Source organism: Alligator mississippiensis, chromosome 9 (assembly GCF_030867095.1).
Source record: "Alligator mississippiensis isolate rAllMis1 chromosome 9, rAllMis1, whole genome shotgun sequence".
Classification (NCBI taxonomy): domain Eukaryota; kingdom Metazoa; phylum Chordata; order Crocodylia; family Alligatoridae; genus Alligator; species Alligator mississippiensis.
Genome location: NC_081832.1, coordinates 12,008,346 through 12,023,134, shown reverse-complemented (window position 1 = coordinate 12,023,134; position 14,789 = coordinate 12,008,346). Strand labels below are relative to the sequence as shown.

The window sequence follows — 14,789 nt, the reverse complement described above, 5'->3', positions numbered from 1 at the left end:
CATTTTAAAGGATGTTGAAATGGAATTATAACAGAGAGATGCAAAAAGGGGTGAAATTATGCAGGATAAACGATGGAGGAATTTTATTACTAAGCTGACTGCGTTATAAATCAAGTACTCTGTAAATGCAATAAAACAATTGTTTAGTCTGCATGATTCATACCACAAACCTCAGTATTCTGTGTTTTGATCTTATTGCAGCAATAAACTGTCTAGACAGCAATTAACAAACTGTTTTTCCTTCAGATGTTTGGAGTGCCATTGCTGCCTGATCGGCACTCAGAAATACAGGGCTTTCTCTTCTATTCCTATTAATTATCAGGTTGAGTGGGGCGCCTAGCTAGCCATTCTCTATAATTGTCCATTCTGTCTCTTTAAGAAGATTGCTATAGGAAAAATACTGATAACCCAGTTTCTCATTAAAATACTGATAACCCAGTAGTTAGTACATACAATTATAATATATTTTACAGTTATATTTTAGAAAACACTTTATAGTACATGCTAGTAATTCATATAAAGCAGCAGTTCTCCAACTTTTTGGGACCAATCTGGTCAATCCTCCAAATTTATCACAGACAATTATACATTCTTATGACTTAACTTTTCACTGAAAAATTGAAAGGTAGGGGAGGCCAGTATAATTTAGGACACACTTGCAGTGGCTTTGTGGATAATCTGTGGCCTGTGGACTGCCCTTTGGGAGCCTATGATTCAACAATTTGGGCTTGGACCCCCCCCCCAAAAGTGCATGATCATATGCCTACCCTTAAAGTATGTGAGCAGCTTTAGGATAATTTCCATATTTAATGTCTGACGTGATAAACTACCTTGCTGAAGTGGCACTATATCTAAGTAGCTGTATATACCAAAGAGTACTGGAAAGTCAATTCTGTCTAACTCTTAGTTCATCTTTTCCATGGCAACTCTGTAAAGGACAGTCCTTATCCCAAAGACTTTACAGCTTTTGGCACTACCATATTATCCTCTTAATCTTACAGATTGCTACATATCAACAGAAGGAGAAACAAAACAGTTCCTAGAGTTTGTAATTCTAGGGAAAGAAACTGGTGCATGTGGAAACACAATACAAAGAATTAAAACAGTTATTCCAAATAACTTCATTTTGAACATATGACACAACGAATCTTCACAAAAACTTTACGACTGATTTTATCCTTATTTTACAGACAGGGAAGCTGAGACACAGACCAGTCAAAGCCCAAATTTCCAAATGTGGCTCAAAATTGAGTGCCTCAAGTTTAGGTGCTCAGTCAAGCTATCCAAAGCCTGGTGCACAGAGCGCTAGGATCATATTCTGATGTCACTGGTACTATCCTAGGCCTGTCTCATAAAATGTAGTGCATTTATATAAGCAGACAAGGTTTTTTGGGTGAATGTATATAATGTATTTATATATGGTAAATACTAAAGTTGTGCATGAGAAAAAGAGAGAGAGGAGTGTCTATAGTGGAAGGAATAAAGTGTCTTATCATCCTGAAAAAGGAAGTGTTTTTATTGCATAGTTTCTTGTTCCAGGCACTTGGCATTTTTCTATAATATTTACTGGGCCTGAAAACAAACAGGTCCATATACTCACCTGATATACAGCAGCACAGATCCATTTTGCTCTCAGCGCAGCTGGCTTTTATCCCAAGTATACAAATCTAGAAGGCTTGAAAACCTGCTCCTATATTTTGTTATGTCTTCTTGCTGGACAGCTCCCCAGTTTCTCTTTTTTTTTTGCTTCTTGTATGAAACAGATTGAAAATTGCAGCTGATCAGTTTGTTGCTTTGGGCTGGTAAGCATGACACACATTGAAATTCATAAATTAAAAAAGGGGGGAGGAAGTTTGGGTGCAATGAAATAAAAGCCTTACTGAAGGGTCTATTCTGCTTCCATTGAAGTCAGTGGGAGCTTTGCAATAACTGTTGCTGTATACAAGCTTAGATATGTAGATAAAGGAACTGCTCTATTGGGCTGACACTCTTCTTCAATTCACAGGAAATCTTCTCACAAGGCCTGGTTGTAAAACAGAATAAAACAAAAGTCATTAAAAAAAAAATCAGAGAAGTTTTTCATTCTGAATTTCTGAAAATAACTAATTTTGGATATTTTATAAAGTAAAAAAACAACTGATCAACCAACCAAAAAAAAAAAAAAATCCCCTGGGGGGGGCGGGGGGGGGGAGGGGGGAGAGGGCTTTTTGGCAATTTTATTTTAAAAAAGATTTTTAAAAAATTAAAAAACATTAAATGAAGAAAGGGGCTCACCTCTTTTAGCCCACAATGTCTAGACATGAACTTTAAACCAAAGCTATAAAAATGTTCATCTCTGTATAAGATAAAGACAGATTTCTTGATGGGGGGGTGCAAGACTCTTAGCACCTTTTAGAATTTGACCTCCTTTGGAGGTTTTTTTTTTATGTATTTTGGGAGAAATCATCTTATACCTATAGATGTGAAGTTATAATGATACTCTGGACATGTATCTTTAGGATAGCTGGCTTGATTATGTACCTAACTGTGACATTTGACTTACTAATGGTTAAATCCAAAGCCTATAGTATCTTTCTTTTAAAAATGATACAAAAACATCATCCACAGAATAATTAATTTACCTGCACTTAGACTGGAAGGGCCTGATGTCGGTGTATGTAGCTAACTGAGAATGCAGTTATATGTTTGAGTTCATAATGGCCCCAATCTGATAAAGACTTACGGCAGTATCTGTTATGCTGGGAATAGATCACTGAATTCAACAGCACTTCCCCCAGAATAGATTTTCAGCTCATCATTCCATTTAATCATTTTTCAAGACAGGCTGGGCAGGGTGACACTGTAGAGACAAATTCAAACTCATTCAGGAAGGCATAAACTTTCATAAGTAAGAGCCTACTTTGTCAGATGCTATTACATGTAAATAGCTGATTGACCTACATTTGGAAATAAAAGCAATATGCACAGTTGCATGTGAAAAACCAGCACTAAAACACAAATCCTATACGATTTCCGATGTTGCTATTGACACCTAAATACCAGAGCTAACTAAAAAATAAACTTCAAAAAACATGAAAAAAGTTAACATTTTGCTGTCTTCTCAAAATGTCAAACTATTGCTGAGCAGTTTCCCTGCCCTAAACAGAAACATTACAATCGACTATATGGTTAAAAAAAACCCCTAAATAATGAAAGAATAAAAATATTTGAAAACATTTGACATTTTTCAATGATATTTAACAGAGGTTCCTGGGAAAAAAGTTTTGACAACCAGCTTATCAATCCATAGTACTAATGGGTACATTTGAAATGCATGAACAGAAAGCTGCATCTCACTGAAGGCACCATATGTCTTGTAAAATCTGTCTTCTTTCTATCTGCAGATATTTTAATTACTTCTCTATTTTTCTCATTAAGATCTAGTCTACACAAGAAATGAGAATTTGCCATCAGAGTAGTTACAGTTTTAGTTCACTTCATAATATTTCTCACTCTAAGCACAGATGCTGTCTTTCTTAGAGTCTCTATTGCTCACAATGAACAACAGCACCTTACTTAAGCATGACTTCAACAGAGCCACCCCTATGGTAAGCTGATACTCAGCGTAACTATGATGAAATCTAGCCCTTAATAAAATATTTAGATCAATCATATAGATTTCTCTCACTTTCTCTCAGCACCAATTTTGGTGATATTCTAAACCAGAAATGATACATGTAAGGTGAGGTATTTCAACATATTGATATGCCTGGCTGAATGACACATCATGTTTAATTTTTATTCTATCATATCAGTTAATTGCTGCATGGCCCATAGCCAAGGCTACAGCTATCTAGGAAGGGGAAAGAAATCTATCCAGATGTTATGCATGTTACTGATGGGGTAACTTTCACTCTGTTAATTCCAATGGGTACATTTAGATGCTGGCATTTCCCTGCTACATAGAGACATGGTGAAACAGATATAGCAGATACAAATAAAAGTATGGGAAGAGGATTAGAGTATGGGAACCTTTGTAGGCATTAGGGGTGTGCGAAATGGGCCGTATTCAATCCGTTGAATCGGGGACAGTGATTCGATTCGTTGATTTGGATCACTGTCCCCAGTTCAATTTGGCTGAATCCAAATCTGAAGATTCAATGCTGATTTGGAGAATCAGCAATTCGGCCATAGACACAGCTTTAAATGTTTTTTCTACGTACCTTGAGGTACCAGGCATGGCTCATGAAGGCTGCGATGCTGGGGTGAATGGAAAAGGAGTGTGGGTGGGCCCTCCACATGCTTGGCAGCAAACCCAAAGTGGACTGGAAGTACTTCTGGTCCACTTCTGGGTCTACCGGGGAGTGCGCTACCCCACCCCCCGTGCCCTCCTGGCTCGGCAATCAGCCACGGGGGGACCCTGGGTGCCCTCCAAGACTCAGGAGGCACCAGCTGCCGAGCCAGGGGAATGTGGTGGGGCCCCCCTGCATGCTCCCCAGTAGACCCGGAAGTGCTTTTGGTCCACTTCTGGGGCTGCTGCTGAGTGCGTGGGGGACCCCCCCCTGCTTCTGTGGGACACTCCATGTGCCCCAGCATCGCAGCACTCACAAGCCGCCTGCTACCTAGAGGTATGCAGTAAAAACATTTAAAGCTGTCCGTGTCCGAATCTCCAAATCTCTCCAAATCGATTCGGAGAGTTTATCGGGTCCTCTAATTTGACCTGGATTTGAAGATTCAGCCACAAATTGGACCAAAGCTCTGCCAAATCAAATCAGGGACCGAAGCTTTGCACAGCCCTAGTAGGCATCTCTCAGAGCTTCATGATCCGCAGACAAAAATGTTCTATTAATGTTTGTTCATTTCACAGGCCAAAGTGCTTTAATATAGTTAAAAATCAGCCTATTTAATGTCTTTAATTAAATTCCTCCCTTTTGGAAGCTTGAGAGAAAAAAGGTCTGTTTTCTTTTTAATTTTCTTTCCCTGTGTGTGAATATCATGAACTTTTTGCAGGATTGTTGACAAAACCCCACCTGTGGATTGCATTGATTTATTTGCCAAGGCAAAAATGATTGTTTTGAAAGAAAAATACTCAGAACAAACAAGAATTACACAGAGAGGGCTACACAGACTTTGGAAGCAGCTATTAGAAAATACACACGAGCCATCAAATCAAATTCTGGGCCTCCTAACCTTGGTGGTTTCCCTTTGCAGTCTGGGTATATCTACACATAATTTTAGTTTTATTTATCATAAAAGAATAAGGGGCAAAATTTTAATTTGCTAAGCTGCTGGATGATTGTGTTAGACCATTAGGTCTGGGACAGAAGTTTCATAAACCGATGTGACCCAAATCAGTTAAGTCTGATACTACATACAACCAGGTTCATCTTAAATCAGTTTCAGCCATTTTTAAACTGGTTTATGTGCACTGCACTTCTGTTCTGTTACAGGTTTAAACCAGTTTCTGATCACTTAAACTGGTTTATGTGTAACTCCTGTCCCCAGCCTTAATGGCTGGGAAGGTCTGGGTGGAAATGCAAAATCTTAGCTCTACTTGTGTCAATCTCCTCCTATTTGGTAAGTATAAAGCATCATGGTGACTGCTTTTCATGCACGGTGCCTATCTTGTACTTCTGTGGAGAACCTGACCTGGAGAACATCCATGATTAGTCTTTTGAGTACATCCACGATTAGTACACCTGTGATTAGTCTTCTTGAAATCATTCTGTTGGGCCGCATGAGAAAGGATTAAGTACAAGGATCAGTGCAGTTAGCTCAGAGATCTTTTATACCTGTGGAGTTCTAACTTGCTAGTATTCAACTGCAGAAGGTAGCTGTAATGTTTGCTATGCATATAATTAAAAAGTTTATTAAATAATCAGATATGTGTTCATTTACACAGCCCTTTAAAGTCAGTGCCAACACAGATTAAAAATTTAATTAGTTTGCTCCTCTGTAACTCAGTCTAATTGAAACTGTCAGTTGTGCTGTGCTGATTATGTCACAGAAGAGAACCAGTACAATGAACCAAGTGCTCCCAACTTAGATCATTAAGTTTGGGGTCAGTTTAGGAAATGTACTAATTATGGTTTTAGGATTTAGTTCTTCTATGGAGTTAGCTACCCTTAAATGTTTGCTGGTAGAGCTACACTGACAACCTTTCCTGATTGCAATGTACTTCATACTGACAAAAACATTATTTTGATTGTGCTTTTTAAAACAGCTCCCCAAATGGAATAAGCTACATAAGCAAACTGTCAACTCCCCCTTTCCATTTCCCCAAGAATCCTTGTCCATAGACCTGGAGGGTATCTTCCCCCAAAATACATTTAGTCCTCCCCTTCAATCCTTTTCACACATGTGAGAACATAGTCAATAGACCTCACATTGTCACCTGGACCCCCAAGATGTTCCTGTAGATAACAATAGCTATAACTAAATTGTAACTCTTGGTAGATACTACACAACCAAGTATGTTATATATTTGTGTTACAACCATCTAATAGTATTTTTGGCCACTTTATTCATAATTAGGGACAATTAACAGGGAATCAACTATGTTATCTGAGTTCTATGATTACCTATGGAATAGGAAGAATACTTAAAAAAAAGAAAAAGAAGTTTAATGCAGTTTATATCCAGTAATTTATTTGTGATAAAGGAAACGATTTCTCAGTTTTATATTTGTCTTCATTTATTTTTTAACCTTAACATTGGTTTGTAAAACCACTTCTTCACACCTTCTTCTTCTTGTAACAAGCCAGATTTTTTTTCTTGGTAAAATAGAAACAGAGGTTAAAGTTTATCTGAGGGAGGCTAAAGGAAGGTGGGGGAGTTGCAAAGAGAGCGATTGGGATTTGGCTTGTCTTTTGTGCTGCTGTGTGATATTGCAGTGGGTAAGCAGCACTCATTGTGGAGCAGCAAAATTGCATCATTGTTAAAAATTGATTACTATATTGAGCATTTATTAGTGGAGTGGCAAACAACTTTATTTGTTGTTTCGCTTTGGAATAAAAGCCACATAGGAGAACCAATACTATAAACCCAACACTCTTGGTTTAGAACACAAAAGAAAGCCATTTTTTTAAACACACAAAGTGAAAAATAAATACATGTGTAACTTTTTTTTTTTTTGCAGAAGCACATCAGACTGCTGATTCTACCACTCTTTTCTTACCTTACAGCATGCAACTCTTCTGAAACTCACGTTTTTGCATACCACTTTTCATTCCAGCTATTTTTAATGTATGCTATCTCTAGCCTGTTGAATGCATCACAGAGAAATATAAATATGATCCAGAACATGCAATCACATTTTTGGAAAAAAACCTCACTTCATGTTGAGCAGGAGGGGGAAAATAATACCAGCCTATTTACAATGCAATATTACTAGAGACATGAAAACAAAACCACTGCATCACACATTACTCACCTGATTTCTAGCTTTATTCCAAATTCCAAATTCAGACCAGGTTCTTCAGAAAGTAATCTGTCAAAGTTCATGGCCTTTTTGATTAAATCTGAGCTGAGATTTGAGAAAGCAGAGGCCATCTTTGCAAGAGAATCCAAGCAGACTCAGAGCCCTGCAGCAAAATCAGGGGAAAATACAGGTTTACATGTTTTTAATTCAAAACCAGGTAGGGTTCTTTTGTTTCAGCTGACCTTCTCTTTGAAATTTTAAATTCATTTTTATCTCAAAGGGTATTTCTGTATTAGAAACGCACAGGGGTCAAATCCAGGCAAAATGTTCTCATGAACCCCTCCGACCTCCAAATCACTACATTTTACACAGTTCTAAAAATGACCTTTAATTAAGAAAAAAAAAATCTTAACAAATGCAAACGTTGCAAATTCGTTTGGTTAAACTTTAAGTTGAAGCAGCCAAACACTGAATCTAATTAATTGGACACAGGTGGGCCTTTTATGAATGGAATGTAACATAAGCACACAAAGTAATCTCGTTACATTGAAACAAGAGGTTAAATTCCACTTCCTGCTATGTAGTAGCTGTTAAGTATAGCATTGATGAAAAATATGCTAATAACACCTTCTGAAAAGCATAGCTTAGTCCTATTAACTAATCTCTGGAAGCTGTTTTGTAAACTTCTATTCTATTATACACTGTATCCCATGCATATTGGTGCATCCATTACAGTATGAAATACTATTTTTTTCCCTGTTGTTTTCTAGAGAACAATTTGTTTAAAATCAGGCTTACTCCCATTTTTTTTTTGGTTTGTTTTCCCCTTTAGTTTCTTTTCTAAAGTATCTTATAATAAATGGATGAATCCAGACCTGGTACACAATACTGGCAAATGTAAACTTTCCAGCAAGAGAAAAAACCCTGAAAATAAGAAACAAGATTCAGATCCCTGTTTCACTAGCAGATACCTAGATTCAAACACGATCATGTTGAACGTACTATAGAATTTACACAGCTGTAAATGTAAGCAGAATCTGGCCTAACATTTATATATATTTTCTGATAAACAAATATTATATTTATACTGGAGGTACTTTTTGGGGAGATGGTCTGGTTTTGAAAAGCTCTTTGTTAAAGCAAAGTTTTTACTTAAGAATGACCTTGTAAAATAAGGATTAATTGTTTTGAATTGATATAGCGAAAACACATTTTTAAGATCTCTAATTGGCAATCAATAAACTGTATTAGTGAATCTAGAACTAAAGAATTTTATTTCATTCCTTTTTCTATAAATGTAAAGAAAGATGTGAAACCAAACCACAGCGGTACTTTGTTTCTTCTATCCCCAGGACCATTTTTATCTGGAGACTAACATTCTGTTTTCTTTTCTCCTTCTTCATTTCCATAAACAATATGCACAACTCTCTGAGCCATTCCATCAGCAAATAAAGGCAGAAGGCTAAGTAAATTTGCTTCACACCAATTATTTTTGTGAGGTCACCAAGTTAAGCATTAAAGGATACTGCTGTGGATGAGCGCTCAGGAACAGTATGATTTGTGCTGTAAAGTGGAGAAAAACCACTCAGTGCATGGCATAATACAGCATTTATTGGAAGGTTTTGTTCCACAAGTTAATAGAAGAATGATTCTCTCCTTTTACCTTTTCCAAACTGCATATTTTACTTCACATCCCAGAGGCATCGGAGGTTGCTTTGATTTATCACCGTTAGCATATTTCAGAATCCTAATGAAATGCAGAAATATGTGACGTTAAAAAAATATCTCATTGATTGCAAAATTCACCAAGGAGCCATCTCATTTTTATATGCACCCAGAACTGAGTATTCAAAGACTTGTCCACATTCATACAAACATCACTAAAGCAGAGATGCCACAATAAAATGTGCTTCAGTAGTCAAAAGTTATCAGAGCAAAGTGTCAGGTCTTCTGCTGGTAGAAATCAGCATTGTTCTGTTAGAATAACTGGTTTACACTAGTTCTGGCCCAATGATTTCTATCTATTATGTATAGCTCTCTTCTGAGCAGTGAGTAATTGTGACAAAATGTTGTATCTGATAAACAGTAGTCTGCACATACAATTCAATCAATGAATTCAGGCATTTGCAAAACAAAAGGACAAAAGTTTGCCTGATGTTACCCAGCTTAAGTCATGGGAGTTTTCCCATTGCCATACAATTGCTTTTAACATGTGGGGTTTTTTGGCCTAAAACTATAAACATATCAGAATATGGGCCTGCATTTTGGCATTCTTATTCAGTGGAGTGTCAGGAGTATCAATCCATTTCCACTTTATGGAAATGGGAGACTCCACCCTAGTTTGCTCCTGCAGCCATAGGGCTGAGGGCAAGCAAAACTTGGTGGCATCCAAACCCCAAGCTTCCAGGTTTAGGCCTGCATGTAGGGTGCCTACCAAAGGATTTGGAAGCATCTGAAGCCCCAGGCACGGGTGGAGGATGTTTGCTGGTAGCAGGGTCACATATGGTTCTTGAATGACTCATTGATTTGGAAATTATTTGGCTGATTTAATTTGGGATGCAAAAAAATTCCTAAAAAAACCCAAACAAACAAACAAACAAACAAACAAAAAATCCATTTCCACTTCAGTGATTTATGTCAAATGAGATCAGGCCCAGAAGTTTTATGGTATTTCCAAATATCACAAACAAGATAAAACAACAATAAAACATGCCCGAGGCCTCACATCCAGCACCTTGAAAAGTAAAATTGTGCGTGGAAGTTCGAGATCCGGCAAGTTTGCATCAGTAAGAATTTGGTCTGGCATATCACTGCAGAATCAGGCCCTTTGCCCCACTTCTCATCAGACCCAATCAATATGTAGTTCCCATTTAATAATGCAGCATCATTCATAATGCCAAGCCATATGCCTTTCATGAATAGTTCTCTAAGTTCTTACACATGTGTATCAACAAGAGAGATGCAATCAAATCACACTAAAAATGACTATTGTTCATTTTTTAAAATACAAATGTAATGAACTGTGGGCCCTTTTCCAGGTAAGTAAGTAGGTCAGGTACTCTTCCAGTCTCTAGGGCAGTGGTCTCCAGCCTTTTAAAACAGGAGATCACCTTTGGCATTTAAAAATAACCCAAGATCTACTGTGTACGACTGCCACCCCCTCTTCCCTCGCCCAGCAGGTAAGTCTGTGGGGAAGGAAGAGAGAGGCAGAGGGAGAAAAAATTATTTGGGGGCACGCTTCCCCAGCAGACAAGTCCCACCTGGCCGGGGCCCACTCAAATTACCCCTGCTCCTGCTTCTGCGGGACTGTCCCTCACTGTTGGGGCCTTGATCTAGTCTCTGTCCTTTCCCTCCCCCACGGACTAATCTGCTGGGCTGGGGAGTGTGCATGCATGCACGCGGGCACTCGGCCTCCCACCCCAGCCTCGGATCAACTCCAAGAGGCTTCGAGATCTACAGGTGGATCGAGATCCACTGGTTGGTGACCACTGCTCTAGGGGCACCTGCACATGAGTGCCGAGACTACTTCAATGCGCTGGAATTCCTGCATGTCAGAGCAGACTTGATTCATTGAGTCGGCTGGAGCGTGGCAACTGCTTCCTGCGTCTCGTGCATCAGTGTCTCCGCACTTAAAAATGGTGACGGGGCTCTTGAACAAAAGATCATTGAATGAGCTTTAGTTCAAGTGCCCTGGCACCATTTTTAAGTGTAAGGATACTGATACAGGAGATGTGGCAGGACTTTAATTAGAGCAGCTCTCAGAGCTTCTTTAATTAAAGCTCCCCCCACCCCCTGCACATGTAAAAGTGCTCTAGGCTCTCAAGCGTTCAGGGATTCCTCCTTCCTTCCTCCCTCATGGACTTACAGCACTTTTAAGAGCAGGGTGGAGCTGAGGCCATGGCTCTACCTACCATACGTGTTCATTAGTACAGTTGGACAGCCACTCAGAGGGATGGTGTACTGTATCCCAGTGCTCCTTCTCAGGCAAAACAGCTCCTCATCACCTTCACCATGAGACTAGGCCTATAAGAGCACAGCCATGGATCTAATCCAAAGCCCACTGAAGTCAATGAGAATCTTTCCATGGAGCTCAGTGGGCTTTGGAGCAGGCCCTGAACTCTCTACCACCAGTTTCAAGCTGAATTCTCTTTAAAAGTACAGGAACCAATCAATGTTTGCAGAATAACAGGCAACTGTATAAAAATCAGTGTATATTAATAGCAAGGATTTTATTATTATTATTGTGCCTCACATATCTAGAATCACTTTGTTTTCTTGCCAGTTAGTATACCAAGCTTTCCTGTGCAGAACTACTTAAATAAGGTTAAAGACTGCTTACAGACATTACAAAACCAAACCAAACCATGCTTTACCCAAAGAGGCAGCGTGTTAATTTGACTTGGCTCCGCAGCGTCTGTATAGATCAGGCGCTTCAGCAGAGCTTTTTGGTGTTTTTATCTAATAGATTCAATCAGCTATTAGATAAAAGCAGCAAAAAAAGCCTCACTAAGCGCCTGATCTATATAGATGTTGGGTGAGCTGGATCCACCTAATGCACTGCCTCTTCCGGAAATGCTCTGTAAAGTAAAGCACCGTTTTGGTTTTTTTAATATCTGTAAGCAGCCTGTCTTTTTCCAGCTTTATCTTTTTCTTCTATCTATTGCAACCAAATATAAAAAGGGGACAGCATACCTAAGTCATGTTCAGGTAACACGGTAATCCATATGATAGAAATATTTATAGATAGCAGCATACTACACATTTTAAACAAAAAAATCCATAGAGAACACTAGAAGACAACAGCTGAATCCATGTGATTCAGTAGTTTGTGTTGAAGCTTCATCTTTCTCCCGCATACTTTAATTGCTTGATTGTAAATGTTAATACAACTGAATCTAAACAGGAAAAAATGAAGCAGCGCAGGGCCTCATTGGGTCAAATCTTTTTTGAGACAGTGATAGTATCACTTAATTGCTTTCAGATAGACAAGCATATCCCTTATTCATTTACAGTATTAATCTACTGAGGGCTGCTGAAGATCAATACACAAGAGACTGGCCAGAGATGTCATTTTGTCATTTCCAGTAAGAGACAACAAAATTAATACAATATTTGTTTTTTCCTTGAGATGTCTGAGTGTCAATGATAACATCCAAAGTCTTTGCCTTTGTCACAAATATTTGATTGTCTTTTCAGCACCTCTGGTCAATAGCAAACACCTCTGACATCTTAACGACTGCAATCCATTTTCAAAGAGAAAAGAATGCAAAGAGCCACACATCTGTCTGCTGCATTAAGCTTGTGAACCTCCCTTCTGTTTAAAATTTTCCCTACTGTGTGGAACACCCCTGCTGTCCCAGAAGCCAGGGAATTTTTAATTTATTATGCTTCACGGTGCAATATCTGCACCAAGCGAATATGACTACTGCAACAAAGGGACCACGTCCCTTGGATATCAAACGTTCTCTTTCTCTTTAAGGCGCCACCCTGCCCTGCCTTCTGCCCAACTTCAGGCTACCATGGCTAAGTAAATTTTTCTTGTACCTAAATTCAATCTTTTATTGGCAGATTCATTCCTTCTTGCAGCGTGTTACTTGTTTCTGGAAATGAATGCTGAATTTAATTTGAATCATCTTTCTTGTCCACACCTTTGAATGAATGGCTGTGTAATGGGTTTACTTAAATACAGGCGGTGCAAACAGTTCTGAAATGAAAATAAGAGACTCCACAGGTATAACTCCAGTAAAAGTTACTCAGGCATTTAAATAGTGGGACTTCCTAGCCCCCAAATATCTTCCTTTCTGAAGAATTGTCTCAGGAAGGGATAGCATCAAGGATCATAAATTGTCTTTTGGCTTTTCAACACTTTACAGGCTCCCATGCATCTCCAACAATAGGACTGAGGGGATGACTCTTAACAGCTCATTAAGGTTGTTTTTGCCAAATGCAAATAATAAAAAGGCCTCTTAAAAGGCTGTCTCATTTTTATTCAGAAAAGCCTACTACAGAATATAAAAAGATGCCATAAAATGGAAATGCAATAGAAGGCCCACTGCAGTTATCTTCAGTGCCCTTGTTAAGATTTTCATGCTAACTTGAAATCTCGAGAGCATTCCTGCATGGATTGTTGGATGATATTGCTCTGCTAACAAGCTGGGTACCTCAGAAGTGAACTTCATTTAAAAATCAAATATTGTGCCAAGAGATGCGGGGGGGGGGGGGGGGGGGGGGAAGCAGACGAGAGATACTAGTGCATTTAAATAATGTCAGGGTCTCTCTTAATTTCATAACAGAAATTAATTTTCTCTGCTTATATCTCATTCTATGACCTGTGTGATATCTTCACGCATAGGAATACATTACTTCCCATTGAGCAGAATATTTGTAGAGAGAGGACATGAAAAAAACACTTAAGCCCAGTACTCACACAGAGTCCTGGTCTGTCCTGGGCCTCAGGTTAAAATCTCTTATTGTCCCAGTAGAAGCAACATCAAATGCACCATTATCAATCAGCTGCAAGTTAGGCAACACAGAGGGATACTGGTCCTCAATCTACATCAGTACTCTCATTGATGATAACACCAGTGGAGAGGAAACCACTGCAGACACTGCTCCATGGCGATAGTACGATTTTTGTCTAGCCTGCCAGTGTTCAGTGGATAGGACCTGGCTAGTCTAACTGCCAGGGGGACTGGTACCAAGAGGACATTTCTGAACTGGGATCTCTGCAGGTGGGGGAAGTCCTTGCTGAGGCAAAATGCCTCCAGGCGCTGATACTTCCTCCCTTTGCTCAGCAAGGTTCACCTGGAGGGAGGCAGTCTCCTATCTAGATCTGCCTATCACCTCCCATCTTAGGTCCTGATTTTCAGACATGCTAGACAACTGAGGAATTGCGGGTGCATAAAATGAAGCCTTTAGGGTAAGTAGCACCCTCCCTCCCTGTGGTATCTAAAGGAGATATTGGAGAACATAGTGTATTAAAACTTATCATAGGCACCAGCATCTTGTTTCTGATTTTCCTCGCACTCAGGGCCAGTCCTATAAGCACCAAAGTCAATTGAAAAAGATGCCCCTTACTTCAGCTCAGCTCAGCTCAGCTCAGCTCAGGAATGACAGTCCAAGTTAATACAACTAGTCAGGTTACACCAGCTCCCATCCTAGCCCTAGGTACTAATAGGAGTGAGTAAAATAGTGCGACAGGAGAATCGGGCCAATTCAGGAAGTGTCTTCATGAATCATAGAAAAGTAGGGCTAGAAGGGACCTCAGAGGTCATTTAGTCCAACCTCCGTGTGTGTGTCCACAAGCTGAACATTTACTTTGCCCTTGAGTTCTTGGGACCTCTGTACCTTCTTACTCATATTTATTTACATATATGTATTATCCTCCTCA

General features: G+C 39.2%; 1 long non-coding RNA gene across 2 annotated transcripts in view; it reads right to left on the bottom strand.

The window, feature by feature from the left end:
- The window catches only part of LOC109282427 (uncharacterized), a 97,861-nt gene that overhangs the window by 6,989 nt on the left and 76,083 nt on the right, over positions 1-14,789 (bottom strand). For both annotated transcript variants that reach the window (XR_002089402.2, XR_002089401.2), the window contains exons 2-5: positions 7,412-7,562; positions 2,723-2,839; positions 1,881-2,023; positions 1,601-1,749 (exon numbers count right to left, since the gene is read on the bottom strand). This is a non-coding gene — a long non-coding RNA (uncharacterized LOC109282427). The remainder of the gene's footprint in view (positions 1-1,600; positions 1,750-1,880; positions 2,024-2,722; positions 2,840-7,411; positions 7,563-14,789) is intronic.